This window comes from Sinohyriopsis cumingii, chromosome 13 (genome assembly GCF_028554795.1).
Source record: "Sinohyriopsis cumingii isolate HCF-2022 chromosome 13, ASM2855479v2, whole genome shotgun sequence".
Classification (NCBI taxonomy): Eukaryota; Metazoa; Mollusca; class Bivalvia; order Unionida; family Unionidae; genus Sinohyriopsis; species Sinohyriopsis cumingii.
In genome coordinates, this window is record NC_142973.1 from 59,545,426 (window position 1) to 59,565,176 (window position 19,751).

Below are 19,751 nucleotides of genomic sequence, written 5' to 3' on the forward strand. Positions count from 1 at the left end.
GACAGCGCTGACTTAGGTCTCATCCTTCATACTGCCTTTCAAGTGCCTAATTTGGTCATCATAGAATTTCTCAAAATGAATCTCGGGAAATCTTGGGAATGTATTTCAACATGTTATTAATTATAAATATTTTGTTTCAAAACAAAAACAGCATGCAGGAAAGATTTTCTTCGCTATCAAAGACAAAGTGAAAAAGGATAAAAACTGAGTTATTCACCTACTTGAACGAGTCAGATAGCCGCTCTTGATTGGTTGAATGACGTGGACGATGCCATGTCGAAATTGTTAATTAAAATCAACATTTATGGAAAATCTATTTGACGTTCCCCAGAGTCTATTTTTAAATCATTTTGTAATGTTAGAAAATTGGAGCATGTGTTCGTCTCTTGGAAAAACAACTCATCGCAATCTCTAATGTTAGAAGTCGGCGCTACCTATAAGATAAGGCAGAAAAGTCCAAGGTTCATCACAAAGATAGAGTAAAGGTTGAAGGCGCGAGTTACATCCCCTGTCTATCGACGCAATTGGCAGTCGAATAAGTTCGTAATTTTACATCATACATACATCAATTAATTATCATCGGCCAAGTTTTATCCGGCATTTGTAACTGTAATTAAATAAACAACAAAATAAAATCAACAATTGTGCCTTAGATAGAATGAGAGATGATAACTAGACGAGTAAATACAGAGATTTAATAAGTTAAGATGATATGCTTGTTCATTTTCTATATCAGTACACCAGGAAGTAACACCAATAATAATATCATTATTAGTATTACCAATGAACACAGCAACAACAAGTTATCATCATCATCATCATCATCATCGTTAGCAGCAGCTGCGACAACAAGAATAAGCACGACCAATACGCGTTTCTATATGAAGCAATATATGAATTTCTCTGACAGATGAAGTTCGCTGGCTTCATGTTTATACAAACAATTAGAACACCAGAATAGTGGGTCAGAAAGATAACAGTGCTTTCTGGCAAATTATCGAGCATATGCGGTAATTCAGTTTGATACGTTTTCATTAATCGGTAGAATAATACTGTACCTTATGAGGGAGTGGGTGGGTGGGTTGCTTTTAACGTATTTAATTTATTCGTGCTACAATATATAATACAGGCTGTTATTGTTGTTTTGCTGGGGGGGGGGGTTAATAAAAAAGAGGAATATTATAGTTTGCAGCAAATATTTTAAAGACTTCAACAATATGAATGTTGCGTGGTTTGTTCAAAATGCAGAAATAGTTTAAAATAGTGGCATCTTGATACATCATTGCATTTTACATGAGTTTAGAAACTAAATACACAAGTAAAATGTCCACATTTACATAGGTTGATATCTTCTCTTTGAAGATGGTAATGTCGTTTTAACTGACTTTTAACTGACGCTTCGATGTTACGTGTCTTTTTTTGTAACTCCCGAAATACTGACTTATCAAGGAGAGAAAAACATTGCTTGGGAACTGGCAAAACAAAAATCTGGTACTTGGTTGGTGGCGATGATTTTAATATTTGAAAATGTTTTTGGTTTTCTAATGTTACAATATACTATTCTAATATTATAAATAATTCTTTGATATTAGAAAATCAATTTCTGATATTTAAAAAAAAATTAAATGATTTTATTAATATAGAAAATGTAGGCCGAATATTAGAAAAAGGGCATTTTTTTATATTATAAAATTATTGTCTGATATTTCCCATTTAATTATTCTTCTCTGCTGCATAAGTAGTATCATAGTGGCAGTTTTCAATTATATTACCCATCTAGGTCAAAGACTTCAAACCACCACCCTCACTCCATGACTTTACTTTGTTCTCACATCACACGCAAGTGCATGCCAGCTCGCACGCGAACCGGCCTCACAAAGTCACCAAGAGGAGCTCATGCGAGAGGAAAGTCAGGCTGGGTAGAAGTTTTTAACCAAACAAACCGTTATCATCTTTGTACTTGATTATGAAACCATACGAGTGATGATTTTAGTTCCAAATCCCGAAACCATAAGTGAATGTCTTATGAGACGCCTCAGTACACTTGCAAACATTTACTCGATTTAAGCAAATTTAAATGAGGGTCGTTAATGTCCTGGTTTCGTTTCCATGATAGGAGACGTCCATGGTTTTCCATTTCCACCAACACGTTATCGAACTCAGCATTGCTACTTCTTTATCCTCAATAGAAATCAAGTATAACTTCGTAATTGTATTGAGACTACTTTCAAAGTTCCGAATAGATAAGTATTCAAGAATGCTGCCGTAGAGAGACTATATTACTTGCACCGCATGCGACGCCAGTTGCTATCGGCCTCCAACCTCTTTTATTGTTTTGTTTTGTTGTCTTTTTTTTTTTTGTTTGTTTCTTATTTTTTTAAGGAGAGGGGGGTTGGAGCCATTCCAAATGCAGTTCCGACGGTCCCTAACGCAGCCGCTTTTGGAACTACGGTAGCCGCAGCTGATAACGCTGGAATGATAGTGAGAAGTAGAACTATTCCACGGTTTTGTTTCCATTTGTGCCATCTCTAACTTGGATAATTTTAATGCCACCGAGATGCTTATTTGATTAGCCACATTAATCTGATTACGTTGCATTTCTGTCAATCACACGGGGATAATTCTAGTTAACTTTATAGGAGAAAGCCTGAGTATGACCACAATCGTTTCGTATTGCGCTCCTCATTTTTGCAAGCTGCTCTGGGCTAAGACGAGTCTTCTTCGTGATACATTATTATTTGAAAACATAGCAGGTTGAATTACTTCAACTGTACGAGTTCTCTTAAACTGTACGAGTCACTGATCCTCAATCATCTACTGGCTCTTCAACAAGACAAAATTATCAAAGAGACGATCACAGCAATCCATCTGTAACTGGCGGGAACCGGCTCGCCTAAACCGGCATGAAAGTACACGTCAACCACAGACTGCTTAAACAGATCTAGGTGTTCCAACGAGAAGTAAACATTTCGGGTAGAACGTAGTAACCTCGTGCCAGTAATTATTCAGACCCGAGTATGTTTTGATGCTGATCCATAAATGAGCATAGCTTGTGATGTACATGTGCGACATGAATGTCGTCAACGTTAAGTAAAATTTATTCAATGGGTTTAACCGAAGAAAAACTTCAGACACTCATAACTTATCGAATATCATCGCATTACGTGTTTGACTGATAGCTCAAACTTCTTTCTGAAATGCAAAGACACATGTTTTGGTCCGATAAGACCATTCTGTGTACTTATGTGAGGTGTGAACTGTCCATGAAGAGCAATAAATGGCTTCGAGTCTGTTGGGACCGCGAGAACCGACGGCGTTGAAGCTGTCTGTTCCAAACTGCATAAATGACAACAAACGTGATTTTGTGGTCCGTGCAGGGATTATTAGCACAGGCATCCACAATGCTAATATTGACAGCATAACTTTGCCGTCAGCGGCACCGACGTCACGACATACTGCACATCGAAATACTCATATGTTCTTGTACGGTAAAACAACGTCGTAATAAGAGCACAGTATCAATTAATTCTCATATATTCATCAATAAATTGAGTCACATCAGTACATATTCCTAATCCCATTATACTAAACAATATCACAGCAATTAGACGCATTTCTTTACAACTCAAATAAAGTACACAGATATTCAAATATACATGCTCTGATATATCCATACATCCATCTTAACTAATCTTACACACTTCAACGATTTTCTAATTCACAAATCAAGCATATGTATATTCTAACCTAATAGCGAATTACAAAATTAATTCTGACCGCAAGCAAACAATCTGCATGATTCTCTTCATAATACTCAAAATCTTTTCTCAAATACGCATGTAAATTAAACACTAAGTACTAAACGATCCTAGTGATTACATATACATATTACCCATAATTACAATTACAATCCCATAATATTCTGCAAAAATGGAGCAAATAACTTACTGACCTTTACGAAGCTTTGTCTTTCCTTAGAATCTAAAGTTGTATCGTCAAATTACGAGTGGCACTCTGGGAGTAACCCTATATTGCTCAGCAATCTTCCTATGCGAAACTAAATGTTCGCTTGCTAGTTAAAAATTATAATTCAGATCGAAATTATTATCACACCCTCTATTTCAATTCCGACTGGATGTCGTTTTGACCCGATCCAATCAAACTTAGCGGACAATGTCCCTTCTCGCTGTCTATCTACGTGGGGACGGATTGAGAACACGCCCTGTCCCTCGCGGTTCCCCTGATCTTTGTAACAAAGGTGGGAAGTCGCTCGATCTAACGCTTGTGCCCATTCAATATGCTGGGTGGTCTCTCTGGTCACGGTCACCTTGCGTAAGAGATTACCTCTAGCCTGCAGAAATGTTCTTACATGAAACCATAGCTGGTAATAATACCTTGGTTTATACACGACTTACTAACTGGGGCTAAGCAAATGTGACAGTGATCTGCATCATCGTGTTAGTCTTTGTAAAACATCATAGGCGGGCTAAAAGACGTTGCATAATCATCGCTGTATCTGTTGTCGTCGTGGCAATGTCATCTGTGTCTAAAATTGCTTCGATTTAATTTCCATGGATAGATTAGCGCGCACTGTCAAACAACAACATGATGCAGTTGTTAACAAATCCAACCATAATATCATCAGCATAATTAGCATTACTAAAACTTATAAATTTTCCCTCAGCTTCCAGGAATGCCTTACACAGAAGAAAAAAACCGAGATGTTTCCTGCACTTGTAATTTTTAATGGATTGAGGTCCCCAGCCGGGTATGAACACTGAAAATCTTTGGTGCTCAGATCTATCATCACAGACGCTCCTATGTCCCAAGCGGTATCGATTGCATCTTTGAACTGTTCCATTTTTTCCTTATACATTATTGGTTTCGTCTATCACATTTTACAACTGGAATCCATTTCCCTTTGTAACATTTTAATAATTTTTACGCTGTTGAGTAGCTTTATTAATGATTTTACTAACCGGAGTTGGAATTCTCGCTGTTGATGGTAGTGTAACTGGAACCATTGGTGGTGCTCCAGTTGCTAAGAGTCATAGTCGATGCACCGCCTGCAATCTCAGATATTTTAAACCACTCGCATAGCTATTGGTGCAATGCACGAGATCAGCTCCGCGAGCATCAACGGTACGCCTGTACACAAAACCCTGACCATTTCCGTAATATGTCAGTGAAACGGGTTTTCTCGCGTTAGCAACACGCGTAGGTATTACACTCCACATATGACAGTCACTGCGTTAAAATATCAGGTCGATCTCTAATGCACAACTGTATTATCAAGGTTTCCTCATGGAGATCTAGTATGTACCCATCCAGGTCCGCAAGAGTAAAACGAATATTTGCGCTGTGACATGCAAGATACACAGACGTCGCGGGTGTAATAGAGAGAAAATCACCGGGTTCCACAGATTGGGAAGACCTCAATGCATTGCATACCTACGCAGCCAATCCGTGGCTTTGACCAAAATCCGACAAAGAGAGGTGGCGAGACAACCCAAACAGCATGTAACCCTGAGAAGCTAGGCTAGCAGAGAACTCCGCTTTTGTAACTGCCAGTGATGGCATCACAGGTTAAATTGATCTGAATCGTTGTGATAATTCTGACAATGTCTGAAGCAATATGGTATCCATATCCGCCACGTCCTATACGCCTAATTTGTTGGTTTAGGGAAATCTCTTTAACATCTTTAGTCAAACCGAGAATTTTCATACGTATGACCGTGTGATGCTAACTGTATACGGTGCATATTTAGTCGAGAGTAATGAGTGAAGCGTGTCGAAATGTTCGCTTATAAAAGTTTGAACGTTATAAAGTTTTTGACAGTTATACATGTGATTCGCCATTGAATCGTTCTTTCGGCTCTTCGTATATTGCTTCTCTCAGGAATATGTCATAATACTGAACAATGCTGTGTGAAAAGTGTGACAGATTATCATTCGTTTCTTGCAGGTACATACCCTTGTTGCTCTTGAGTTTGGGAAGTTACATGTCTTTCTTGCTTTTCTGTTTGGAGAACAGGCGATGTAGCTACAAGTCGTTTTGCTGTTGCTTTAATCTTCATATATGCACAGTTTGTCTCTTCCGCTACCTGTCTGTTTATTTCTTTTTTCTTAGAAAGTTAGCAAATTCGAAAGCTTTTAGCCGGTGGAGGCATATATAAATATTCGCGTGTTGGTGCTGATGTTTTCGATTCTTTCTGTTTATCAGAAGGTTTAGGAGGTTCGTATGATGGCCCAACTTCATATTCTCCTGGACATGCGCGAGGTTATTTCATCAGTCTTGCCTTCTCTATTATATCTTGCAGAAAGTCTACAAACATTACGTGCCTTCGTGAGCATCTCCAGCTTTAACAGTATCAAGTATTGTGTTATAAAAATCAAACAACTTACCAGTGACTTTTTTAAACCCAGTAACTTTCCTGTATACCAACTTACTACATATATCTTTTACTTTCTACTGTTTTCGTCAAACACATACTGTGTTCCCTTATGGGCATTTTTTTTTTTTGTTTTAAAAAACATTAACCGGCGACCTCGCTCATTAACATGTTTTGGTTTTTTCGTTATTGACTCATATATGAGTCGTGGCTGGCATAGAGGATTTTTAAGCGAAAGTCTGACATCATGGACACGTCACCATGTGCCTTTTTGGAATCTCTCCATGTGCGCTAACACTTTTTCGATGCATCTGGCTGTCTCAGGAACCGGACACGATTCTTATTCTGTTGCCACCATCGCCTCCTTGGTATTCGCAACTTTCTTTACCTATTTCCCAGTTACCTGGCTACAATCATTTTTGTCGGGTTGATTACCGGTGCAAACGTTTCTTGAAGATTCTTTGAGATCTTCCCGTGCAGTTTGTTTCGACTGTAAAATGTCGTTGATATCATTGACACGTATGCGGTCGGTTATAACTGTATAAATCTGTTACAGGTGTTTGCGAACAGTTTAACGGCACCGCTCCCGATACTCTTCTATTGTATCACTTGCAGGTTTTGAAAGTATATTTAACGTAGTCGTTTAAGTTGTTATGTTCATACTGGATCACTATTTTCCAGAAGTGTTGGTCATGTTGATCTTGAGGAATCGGTTGACCTCCGAAAACTTCTTTCGAAACTCATTCCACGTAGGGCCAGTGGCACAGCAGGTCTTGTGAATGTATACAAGACCTTGCGTGTTAAAGCCACAAAATGTCATGAATATGTTGCATTAGGCACGAATCACATTGATCACATCTGTGTTTTGGTATCAACCTCGGGAAAATACTGTAGTGGTCTTGCATTGATGTTCAAACATCACATCGTACATAACGAGATTATTCATGTTTGGATTCAAGATCGTCAATGTGAGGGGCTTAATCGATTGTGGACAAGAAATAAATGGTGGATGAGGAAGACGTCTTTGACCACTGAAGCTCCTCCGTAGAAACCTTGAGTACATCGCAACATGGTTGGTTGTCCGCCGACAGCGCAATCACATAAAACCGATCTCATGTTAACCATCCCATGATCAGATCCAACAACTTTTGGGTTTCTCCAGGTCCGGCTGGGACAATGATTAACACGTAAATTGAGTTTTGAAGTTTGTCATCATACTTGTGTGGTCTGAGCTCTGCCTGCGCAGAAAGGTCAACGACAGTGAAATCAGCTTTGCCATGTTAAATGCCAATTGTTGTATAATATCACTTCGTTTTCATAGTATGTGCAATGCCATACTGAAAATCCAACGTGGGTTCAAACACGAAGTGGTGTAGTTGACATGGCAGAAACTTGCGTCCGGTGCATAGCAACGAAGTTTAGATGTGTGGGACCTTCCAGGTCATTCGGTGGACGCCAACGTGGGTCTACAAGTTGGTGTTGATATCGTTGCTGCGTTAGCAAAACTACCTGAGACAACGTGGAATAAATACACTTTTGAAAAACATATATTGCTCCTCAGGGACCTAAATACAATTACTGCGTATCTGGAACATGGCTGGAAGTACAACTTGATTCTAGCAACCTACCAAACCCCGGAGAAGAACCTATAAATCATGTATATGCTGAATATTACCGATATGATATAGTGTATAAAGGGTACAAAATATCATGAGATATATTTGCATGCTATGAGATAGAGATCTCACCCATGACTTGATTGAGCGCAGTTAATCCTACCCTCGGAGAAAGTATCTCTAGATGGATCATCAAAAGAGGAATGAAGACTAAGATTGTACTTATTGGCCGTATTATAAACAAATAAACACGCAACATGCCTCAATATACTACAGTCTGCGCGGTTATTGAAACATTGAAGCTGCCTTTGAAAAGTTAACGATCACAGAAAAGGTCACCCACGGAGTTCCTCGAGCAAGGTTAACCAGACGAATATTGTGACAAAATTACCTAACAAGAAAGATGTCCTTTTGAAGTTTGATGTGCGAACTCCCAACTTCGATCATCAGGAGGATTTTTTGTTTGTCTCGCATGTTACTGTACACGGACGCAGATACAAATATGCGAAAATCATTATAGATGTTGCCACTAGATAAAAAAGAAGTTGACTCGTTCGTTGTCGTCTAAAGAATCAGCTTGGGTCGCAGAACTAGATAAAATTTTAGAAGTACATATGGGCAAAGATTTGCCCAGGGCCGTTTCTGCAATGTTAACAAATCATAAGGTGCATGTTCTTATTAGACATGTCAATATGTATGGCGACCAGGCTATTGTGAAATGATTTAACCGTAAACTTTCGAAACGATTAATCAGAACGCGCTCAAATTGTTGAAGAGCTCTCGGATCGCAGAGCAACTTCGCGATCGGGTGAAAGAACTTCCATCAGTCATAGGAACACTGAATAATTAAACCACACGCACAACTGGAATAAAACTTCCCATAGCGATTAGAAAGAACACGATCGTCCTTAAATACAAATTTATTTCACGACCACCTCTGTTTGCCCGCTCGGAAACAATTTCGTTCGGGTTTTCTTCGCTGGCGAACAACGTCGCGTTAAATATCCATTATGGTCTTGAAATGTATTTACAGTCTCGAACCGGATTGCCTTTCCGAAGCAACTAACATACCTCGCGAACTATCTTAATGTGGACAGTTAGACCTCCCAACCACTAATATCATGTACTTATACGCCAATAGCCTGTATTCTTTGGGGATCATACAGTCCGTGCCTACTGGTGGAAGCGGAAGCACTGAAAGTGCTATCGGTGCTCCGCGAGTGGCTGCCCCTGTATGAGTGTGAAATCGTGGATGATTCAGGACGCAAGTCTACAAAATGTGTCAATCTTATTCTGCACCTGAGAACTATGAGCAAATAAGCTGTACACGTACGTGATTTGCCGTTATATCTGCGATTAGGTATGTGATATGCAAAATCCATTGTGCATTAGAGTTTCGCCAGAGTGTACGGATGGCGCCCTGCATAGAGATTAATACGGACCTACGTATCGCGACAACCAAGGAATTTTAAAAAGATATCTTGAAACTCATTAGGCTGTGTTTGGGAAAACAATGGAGAACCTCCACAAACGTATCCGCGTTGACCTTGTTCGTGACAGCGAGCAAGAAAAACTTCACAGTCTTATTGTTGACCATACGTTTGAGTCCTTGAAGTTCTTCGATGGTGGACTCATTGAAATTCACCTGGAGACCCCCGTGTCAGCTTCATAAAAATACCCGATGATACAGGTGATTCACTTATATGTACATGCTGTAGCAGGTTGGGTTGTCCGCTTTCTAACTGTCTACATTAAAATTGCCTACGCGGTTGTATCTATGTCAGGATATGGAAATCACTCAATTGATTCCTCTTTCATTAAATAATTTATGATCTCAAGTTCTTCGTTTGTCATGGAAAGAATACCATCTTAGGCAGTTCCAGGGGATACGAAATGGTGATATGGTCTAACTTATACACCCACATAGCAGTGTCATAAAGCCCCTCAAAGACCTCTTCGATTAAAAGCACACCTGTTCTCACGTACAAGTCATGGTAGTCCCATGTTCTGTTTTACAGTCATTCATTTCTTTTCAAATTATAATATATGCATCAATCTCTGAATCTTCTGTTTATCTATCTATCTATCTATATATCTATCTATCTATCGATAGATAGATAGATAGGCATATGTATATATATATATATATATATATATATATATATATATATATATATATATATATATATATATATATATATATACATACATGCATGCATACATGCATGCATGCATACATGCATACATACATACATCGGTCTGCTAGTGCCTAGCAAAGGCTATAGTTAGGTTCCTTATGAGAACTTCACTTATGGGGATAAACTTGTGTGCTCAGATTGTGTGCATAATACAATTCCAATAAAAGTGATCAGTTCGTTCACCACGCGTACAGTGATGCAAATCGTGATCGTGGACGTGTACGTGCATGTAATTATGCCTATAACTGTGCATGTACTTGTGGACGTACGTATCACGTCGACGGAATTTATATCATGGTTTCAGTGACGTGTAAGTAGTATGATATAGATGTTTACTTTGTTACTGATATAGGTTAAAGAATTACTCTACATGACATATGTGACTCTTGGTAACTTTGTTTGACGGGATTACGTGCGAAGTCGCTTGCACTCCCATGTGATGTGTGGACAAAATCAAACAGGACGAAGGCTTTAACATAGATCAGTTTAAAAAATCATACATTTCTATTATCATACTACTAGATTTTTAATTTGTATCATTTACTGAGGAAAGGCAACTCATGTGCAACAAACTATCATTTTAGTTACGCTCTCATTCAGACCAAAATGAATCAGTACATCTAGGTCATCCATCAGGGAGAATTGTACCGTTACAATAAAGTTTCCATCAGCATGAATAATACCTTAACAATAGTCATACAAATGTCCGCGTGTTCAGTTATATCTTAACTAAAGGACCCGTTCCTTAATGTAGCTGACGGTTTAGTACTGTTGACCAATTGTAGTGCATACCAGTCGCCATACAGAGCTATAAAAATCAAATTGCTATCGTAACTCGGCCAATAATCATTCCAGTCTTTACAGTAAAGTTAAAAGCATGATAACCGTGAGAGTATAACCATCAGCGTGAGTCGTTAACAGATATTTTCTCTTTGAAATTTCAACCGTCTATGAAACTGTGCATATTCATTACAACATAGTAATGTCTACTATCCAAGGGTTGTCAACTACTACAGTGAAGCAATCCTAGCAATGCCATAAACCAGCAGAGCTTGTCGACACTCATGGTAAGGTCAGATAGTATAGCAGGTTCTCGCTTTGAACTATCGTAGAACAGAGCAACCTAATTATAACACGATGGTTAATAATTACAACTAATGAGGTCAATCATTACACTTACGTCACCCGTTTCAATAAAGTCATCTCTAACGGTCATATCAGAATTTATTAATCTCTTTCATTGGTTGCCTTAACAGCAAACTTAACTACAACATTAAAACAATAAACGTTAGGTTAACTATTACACAAACGTTATTCATCATCATTGAAATTAAGGATAATGATTACAATAAAGTTAATCATTCCGTCAAAGACAACCTTTGAAATAGGAACAGCTTCTGTTTCCATAATTCGTTATGCTAACCTTTTTACTAAGAACAGCCAGTGGCGTTACTAGGGGGATGCGGACCGCACCGGGTGACACCATCAGAGTGGGCGACACCAAAATGACTGTCTATACAAAATTTGTATGGTCTGTTATGGAAGGAGGTCCATGGAGGTGACACCATGAGTTACCGCACTGGGTGACACCAACCAGTGGTGTCACTGGGGTGGGTGGGTGTGCCGACAGCACCGGGTGACACCATCAGAGGGGGTGACACCAAACTGTCTATACAATTTTTGTATGGTCTGTTATGGAAGGAAGTCCATGGGGGTGACACCACGAGTTACTGCACTGGGTGACACAAACCCTAGTGACGCCACTGAGAACAGTTGTTATGCTAACTTCTATGCAAGAACAGCTTCTATTTCCATAATTCGTTTTCCTAAACTTTCTACTAAGAACAGCTTTCATTTCCATAATTCGTTATGCTAACCTATATATTAGGAACAGCATCTATTTCCATAATTCGTTATGCTAATTTTCAAAATAACAATTGCAGTAGAGCAAACCATAACAAGTGAATCAGCCCTGTCTAACTTCTCAAATAACAGGAAAGGCAACCTAATTTTTAACTGTGAATACGCGTTACAACCGGATAAGTCATTATCAAGCATCATAATATTCACACCATTTTCACATATTAACTATCTGAGAAATGTCACGCATTCATGTGACTATTCCATGCAATGGCGTCTGAACGAAACCACGCACAAAATGCAATCTTTTGAGATTTGTTTAAACTCGAAGTGCACTCCAAAGTTACACATGTTGTGAACAAGGTAGTGCACTACGTTTGTGAACAAGGTAGTGCACTAAGTTTGTGAACAAGGCAGTGTACTACTTTTGTGAACAAGGTAGTGCACTACGTTTGTGAACAAGGTAGTGCACTAAGTTTGTGAACAAGGCAGTGTACTACTTTTGTGAACAAGGTAGTGCACTACGTTTGTGAACAAGGCAGTGCACTATAGTGAACAAGTCATTTTACTACAGTAAAACACTGTTGTTAACTTTGGTCAACATTTAAGTTCACAGTGTGAAAAAGGTATATCAAGCTGAACTTAAGTGTACACAGGAAATATCTTGGCAGACATGTATTTAAGATCTCACATGACTTTATGAATTATTGTTCTCCAAGAAATAAATGAATGAATGATTAAAGGGGCTAATAAATGAATGAATGAACAGTGGCGGATCCTTTCCGGTGATAAAATCACAGAATACTTATTTGAACCTTGTAAAAACATAATAAAATATACAAGCTTGGATCAACTGTACAGGTACTGCTTTACTTTGGAAATGTTCGAGGTTGTTGCTTTTATTTCAGTGATGACGATGGTGTTGATAATGACGACTATGACGATGATAATACTGATGATTGTGATCATTGTAATGCTGTAAATTTAAATTAAGTAAACATTTAAATGAACGTTAACTGTCTCTAGAACTGTAGGTAACAACTAAATTGAGATAAACATTTACATCAAGGTAAATCAATTAAGCGATGTCAGCTATACATGTATTGTACAGTAAAGCTATCTGCTGCATATAGACTGGTTGTTATAGTTATTGTAATTAAATCACAGAATAGTCATCAAGTTAATTGTTACGTTACTGTTAACACTACAGCGAGGCCGACTACCGGAGTAAGGTCTGTTGTAAGACAATATCTTTTGCTTTTTGCAACGTCATCCAGCACACAGAATACAGTGATTGTTGCGATTCTATTAATATAAACGTAACAGTCTGAAGGACTATTGCAGTGGTGTTGAACATTACAACAAGGTTAACCACCACAGATGGCTGCTATCGCTTAACCGGCTTGAAGCAGCTGTTCCGTTTTTTTTTGTGCCGTTTTCATAATATATGTGCTTGTTGCCTGTCTTCGTCTACGTTATTGTGTTCATCATGTATTGGCTGTTCAGTTCGTATGTGTTTCTTCATCTCCTTGTTTTGGAAACGATAGCGATTAGACTTTTTCTCAGCTGTCTTGCTCCACTGCTACAACTTTCTTTGTTGTGGAACAAACCGCCATCACGTGATACTCGCCAGTCAACCCAGTTATGCTATGATGGACCCTCATTAACTGCTTTAAATGACCACTCCTTGGATCTCCACACTACATTGCGCTCTAGACTAAACGAACTGGGACTACATTCATCATTACTTAAATGTAAACAGAAGCGAAAAAAGAAACGTAGTTTCAAAGCTGGCCGGTGTAGAACATGAAGAAGAATTCCAGTTATCTCCCTTATGACCTTTTCGGCTCAACAATTTAAAAATTCGACCGTTAATTTAGATAACCTAATTTAAATCCCTATTAAATCGTCAACCTTTGTGTCAGCTATCCAAGAGATACCTCTGCGTATTGCATTATTCAATACCCAATCAGTAGGACCACTGGAAAAGCGCACAGAAATAGTTTATTTTATCAACGACCAGAATATCGACGTCTTTTTCCTGACAGAAACATGGCTAAAAACATCAGGCGATGAGCCCAAGTGCGCGGATCAAACTCCCACTGGTTACTCCATCAATTCGTTCCCCCGCCACTCTCGCGGAGGTGGAATTGCTGTCATCACAAAGAACTCCGTCATCAAACATCTTAACCACACCACAACATTCAATTTCGACCACAGATCGTTTGAACTAGTCCAAACGACACTTACACTGAAGCAAAGGTCAGTCCATTTTTTTCTGCCTATACCGCCCTCCTTCTAGTAGAAACAACAAGCTGACTGAATCTCTCTTTTTGGAGCAGTTTCAGAATCTCCTGGACTATGGAAATTCGATAGGTGGCAACCTGATTATTCTTGGAGATTTCAGCTTTCACTTTGACTGTCCCGGAAACCCAAACACATAAAAACTCCTAGATTCCATTAATGTTTTCAACCTCAAACAGTCAATTAACCAACCCACCCACAAACATGGTCACATTTTAGACTGGATTCTTCATAGACCTGAAGATAGCATTATACGGTCCTCCATGGTATCCCACGAACTTGCATCATATGCCATCTCGACGTATCAGTCCCTAACCCTCCAACTTTATCTGCTACTAAGAGAACCTCCGTATGATAAATAGAACCAAACTAATGCATAATATCCAAGCAAACCTAACAACTTGCTTACCTCCTACAGCAGAACAACTCGATAACTGCCAGCGTTCATTGCTCGACAAACATGCCCCAGCTACCAAGTGCAGAGTATCAGTTCAAAAGTATTCTCCATGGTATAGCAGTATTAGGGACCAGCTTCGCACTGCTAAAAGAGACCGCCGTAAAGCTGAGAGGCTTTGGCTTTCCACCACTCACTATTCATAAGCAAATGTATGAGGCCGCTAAGAAGAATGTCACAAATATAGTCCATGCAGCGAAATCAGCCCACTACACTACTAAGATCATGGAAAGTTCCAGCTGCAAGGAGCTCTTCGAGATTACTAACAAGCTAATGTCAAAGAACAAATGTACCTCACTTCCAGCTACCTTCCCTCCAGCCGACCTTCCAGACATATTTGCAAATTTCTTCCGTGACAAACTACAAACCATTAGAGATAAGCTTGACACCGCAATTTCAATTGACTCGTTGTCACCATACAGTTGGGATACAGTATTTCAGCGGGAACCATTAGCAGCATTTGAACCTGTCTCTATGGATTTCGTACTTACAATCCTGATGAAGAGTGCACCAAAGTCATGTGAACTTGATCAAATTCCAACATCACTGCTGTCTGAGTGCTTAGACCCAGCACTGCCGACACTAACTGACGTTATTAATACCTCTCTCTCATCCGGGGAATTCCCATCATTTTTCAAAACTGCCATTGTAAATCTTCTGCTGAAGAAACCAACACTAGACCACAACGATTTAAAGAACTACCGCTCAGTTTTTCTAATCTCCCATTCATATAAAAAATCTTAGAAAATGTTGTTCTTTCCCAGCTTGTATCTCATCTGAATTCAAACAGTCTTTTTAGCAATGTACAGTCTGCATATCACCCATGCCACAGTACTGAAACTACTCTTCTAAAAGTAGTTAATGACATTCTCTCTGCTTTGGATAGTGTAAAGATTACAGTCCTCATCCTCCTTAATTTGTCTGCAGCATTTGACACAATAGACCATGATATATTATTTCACCGTCTCCACCATGTATTTGGCATTCATGATACAGCCTTACTGTGGTTCAGGTCCTACTTGGTCAACAGGACACAGATTGTATCTGCAAATGGAATACACTCCAGCCCAGTTAATCTATGTTATGGTGTTCCACAGGGGTCTTTTCTTGGACCTGTTTTCTTCATTCTATACACTCAGCCGCTCTCAAGTGTCATACATAGATCATCATCCAGTGTCTTACCAACGCTGATGACACCCTAATATACAAATCTAGCCACCCAACTGAAGTTGATGCTACCATCCAAGGTGTAGAGAGGTGCATTTCTGATGTGAAAGCATGGATGACATGTAACAAGCTGCAGATGAATGTTGATAAAACTGAGGCCATTTTGATCAGAACACAAAGACTTTCTCATTCACATCCTTTACCTCAAACAATAAATATCAGTAACATCAACATTAAATTCACAGTCAGTACGAAACCTAGGTGTTACTCTGGACAGTAGTCTCACATTGCACCAACATGTCATGAATATATGCAAGGCTGCATATCTTGAGCTGAGACGCTTCAGCTCCATTGGCAAATATCTTTCAGCTTATGCCACTAAAACACTTGTATGTTCATTAGTACTTTCAAGACTGGATTATTGTAACTCAATTCTGTCATGTTCATCTCAATATCTACTCCAGAAACTTCAAAAAGTTTAAAACACAGCTGCTCGGATCATACTTAGAGTACCACGATCAGAGCACACCTCCCCGCTGCTCTGTACCCTACACTGGCTATCCATTCGATCCTGAATCAAACACAAAATTTGTTCTCTGTGCTACGTTTCACTGACGGACTCCAGTCCAACATACCTATCCGACCTCACCCATGTGTACACACAAGCAAGATAACTTACGCTTCTCTTCTTATTCCCATTATGAAAACGAAGTCATATGGACGTTTTTTTTTTTTTTTGCATACGAGGGCCCTGCAACGTGGAATGAATTACCCACTGAACTTAGACACAAAGTCACAGTGATCCCATTCAAGAGTGCACTTAAAACTCACTTATTTCTACTGCAAGAACAAACTTAAAGACCTAATAATGTTTCCTACCTTCAATATTTTCAGCATTTTTTTATGTCTTCTAATTTCATGGTGTTTGTTTTTTGTAATCATATCATCATATAAGTTTTTATATTATAGGTGTTGTCTAATGTTGTAAAGCGCTTAGAGCTTCTAAAGATTAGGCGCTCTACAAAGTCCTCATTATTATTATTATTATTATTATATAGTTTCATAACTACCAGTTACACATAGCGTCGGTATGGTGATTTCGTGTTTCATCGTACTTTAATGATAAAACATCGAACTCCTGTGATTTATTCATGAAGTTGGGGTACTAATATTTGTTCTAAAGGTTGTGCTATTCCACGCGGGTTTAGAGGTCGCCAAACATAGGACTCGATCTGGAAATATTATGCATATATCGCCAAAAGAACTCTTTTGCCGACCGTAGCTCAACCAGAGGAGTCTGACGTTTTATCAATATATTAAGATGAAATCTCTGACAACACTAAATTACCTTATCGGTATTATAAATTAACACAAGGAGGGCAAGCGTGACCCCAGCCCTCAGCTCGATTCTAGTTTTGTCACACGGATTTTATCGCTTCAGAATCGCTAAAAAGACTGAAAGGCTACACTACACATATCCATTCAAAAGAGAGTAAAGTACCAACGCATAACTCTCGGACGGCCATCGCATGAATCTAATCCGGCGAATTAACCTTTTTTTTTACCATTACGGTCACAAAGTCTTTCTCCAGGACACCATCAGGCGGAAGTAGCCTGGATGAAAAACACTTTGAAGTAATTTCACCAAATAAAATGTTTAACTTGCCTTTTTTTTTACAGATTGTATCATATGATAATTTTGTATAAATTTTCTGAATAGAAACATCTAGTTAAAGTTAGGATAGTAGAACTGACGGTTGATGACGTCATCACACTTTCAATAATTAGCCGAGACGGATGCTGAACCCGGTAGTATTAAAAGATCGGTACGAATATTAAACCCTAACGCTGATTTACTGCACGGTAGAATCTGGTGAAATCGTACTTTATCGCACGTCATTGATAAAACGCCAGACTCATGTGGTGCAAGTTATCCGGTACGGTCAGGTACGCCATATCAGTAAGATATTTATTGCCAGTACGCTTGTAACGGAAAGACGGAGTCGGTTCCGTAAGAGATAAAATCTACTTGCACCACTGCATGATCCAGTGGTTCACAACCTTTTTTGGCTGGAAGCCTAGCAATACTTTTCTGAGCCTCATTACCCCGTTTCCACATTTTGATAAGTGTTGCCACTCTCAAAAAAAAAAAAATCCTCCCGACCCTCCAGAACGTGCAGGCAACGCGAACTAAGGGATGGAAACCACTGGCTTAATCCTACCCTAATTGGAGCAGAGTGGATCGATAACCCTTGGCTAGCAAAGAGGGTCAGATATGCTAAATGGAAGGTCTACCATTCAAAACGAGGATAACCATCAAAGTAAGATCAGCCATTACGGTGATGTTGACAATCAAAGGTAACACTATTACACTAAAGACGGCCATCAGAGAATATCCATTACGGTGATGTTAGCTAATAAAATTAATACTATTACAATGAAGACATACATCAGAGCAAGAGCACCCATTACAGTGATGTTAGCTATTAAAGGTAACACTATCCCACTGAAAACAGCCATCAGAGAACAGCCATTACATTGATGTCAGCCATTAAAGGTAAAAGTGTTACACTGTGATGGGATGTGATTTTGATTTGTAACGTAGCTTTAACAATTTTTCAGTCATATCGCTACGATGTCTGCAATGTGGCAGTTTATAGTGATGTCTAGCACTGGGACATCATGCCGCAGACATGTAGCATGATGTCCCACCCAGTCACATTATCCTGATACCAGGCTGACCAGTCCTAACACTAACCTCTTAATGCTGAACGCCAAGCGAGGCACCTATTATTACAATTTTTGTAAGTCTCTGGTATGACTCGGCCGAGGATCGAACCCACGACCTCCCGCATCCGAGGCGGACGCTCTAACCACTAGGCCACTGGAACGGTTCACTATTAACCTGAAGACAACCATCAGAGTAAGAACATCTATTGCGGTGATGTTATCCGTTAAAGGTAACACTATCACACTGAAAACAGCTATCAGAGAACATCCATTACAGTGATGTCAGCCATTAAAGGTAACACAATTAAACTGAAGACAACCATCAGAGTAAGATTATCTATTACAGTGATGCTTGCCGTTAAAGGTAATAATATTACACTGAAAACATATTTCAGAGAACATAAATTACAGTGATGTTAGACATTAAAGGTAACACTATTACAGTGGAGACAACCATCAGCGTAAGAACATCCATTAGAGCGATGTTATGCATTAAAGGTAACGCTATTACACTGAAAACAACCATCAGAGCACGAACATCCATTACAGTGATGTTAACCATTAAAGGTAACGCTATTAAACTGAAGACAGCCATCAGAGAACGTACATTAGACTGATGTTAACCAATTAAAGGCAACACTCTTACACTGAAGACAGCCATCCGAGAACATCAGTTACAGTGATGTTAGTCATTAAAGGTAACACTATAACGCTGGAGACAGCCATCAGAGTAAGGGCGTCCATTACAGTGATGCTAGCTATTAAAAGTAACACTATTGCACTGAAGACAGCCATCCAAGAACATCAATTACAGTGATGTTAGCCGTTAAAGGTGATAAGATTAAATAGAAGACAGCCATCAGAGTACGATAAGCCGATACAGTGGTATTAGCCATTAAAGGAAACACTATTAAATTGAAGACAGCTGCAAAAAGCAGACCACCGTCGTTGAAATGAAAAACTAGTATAATTGTTAAACATTGGTCGACCATTAATTTAGGGTCAACAAATTCTGCAGGTACACTCATCA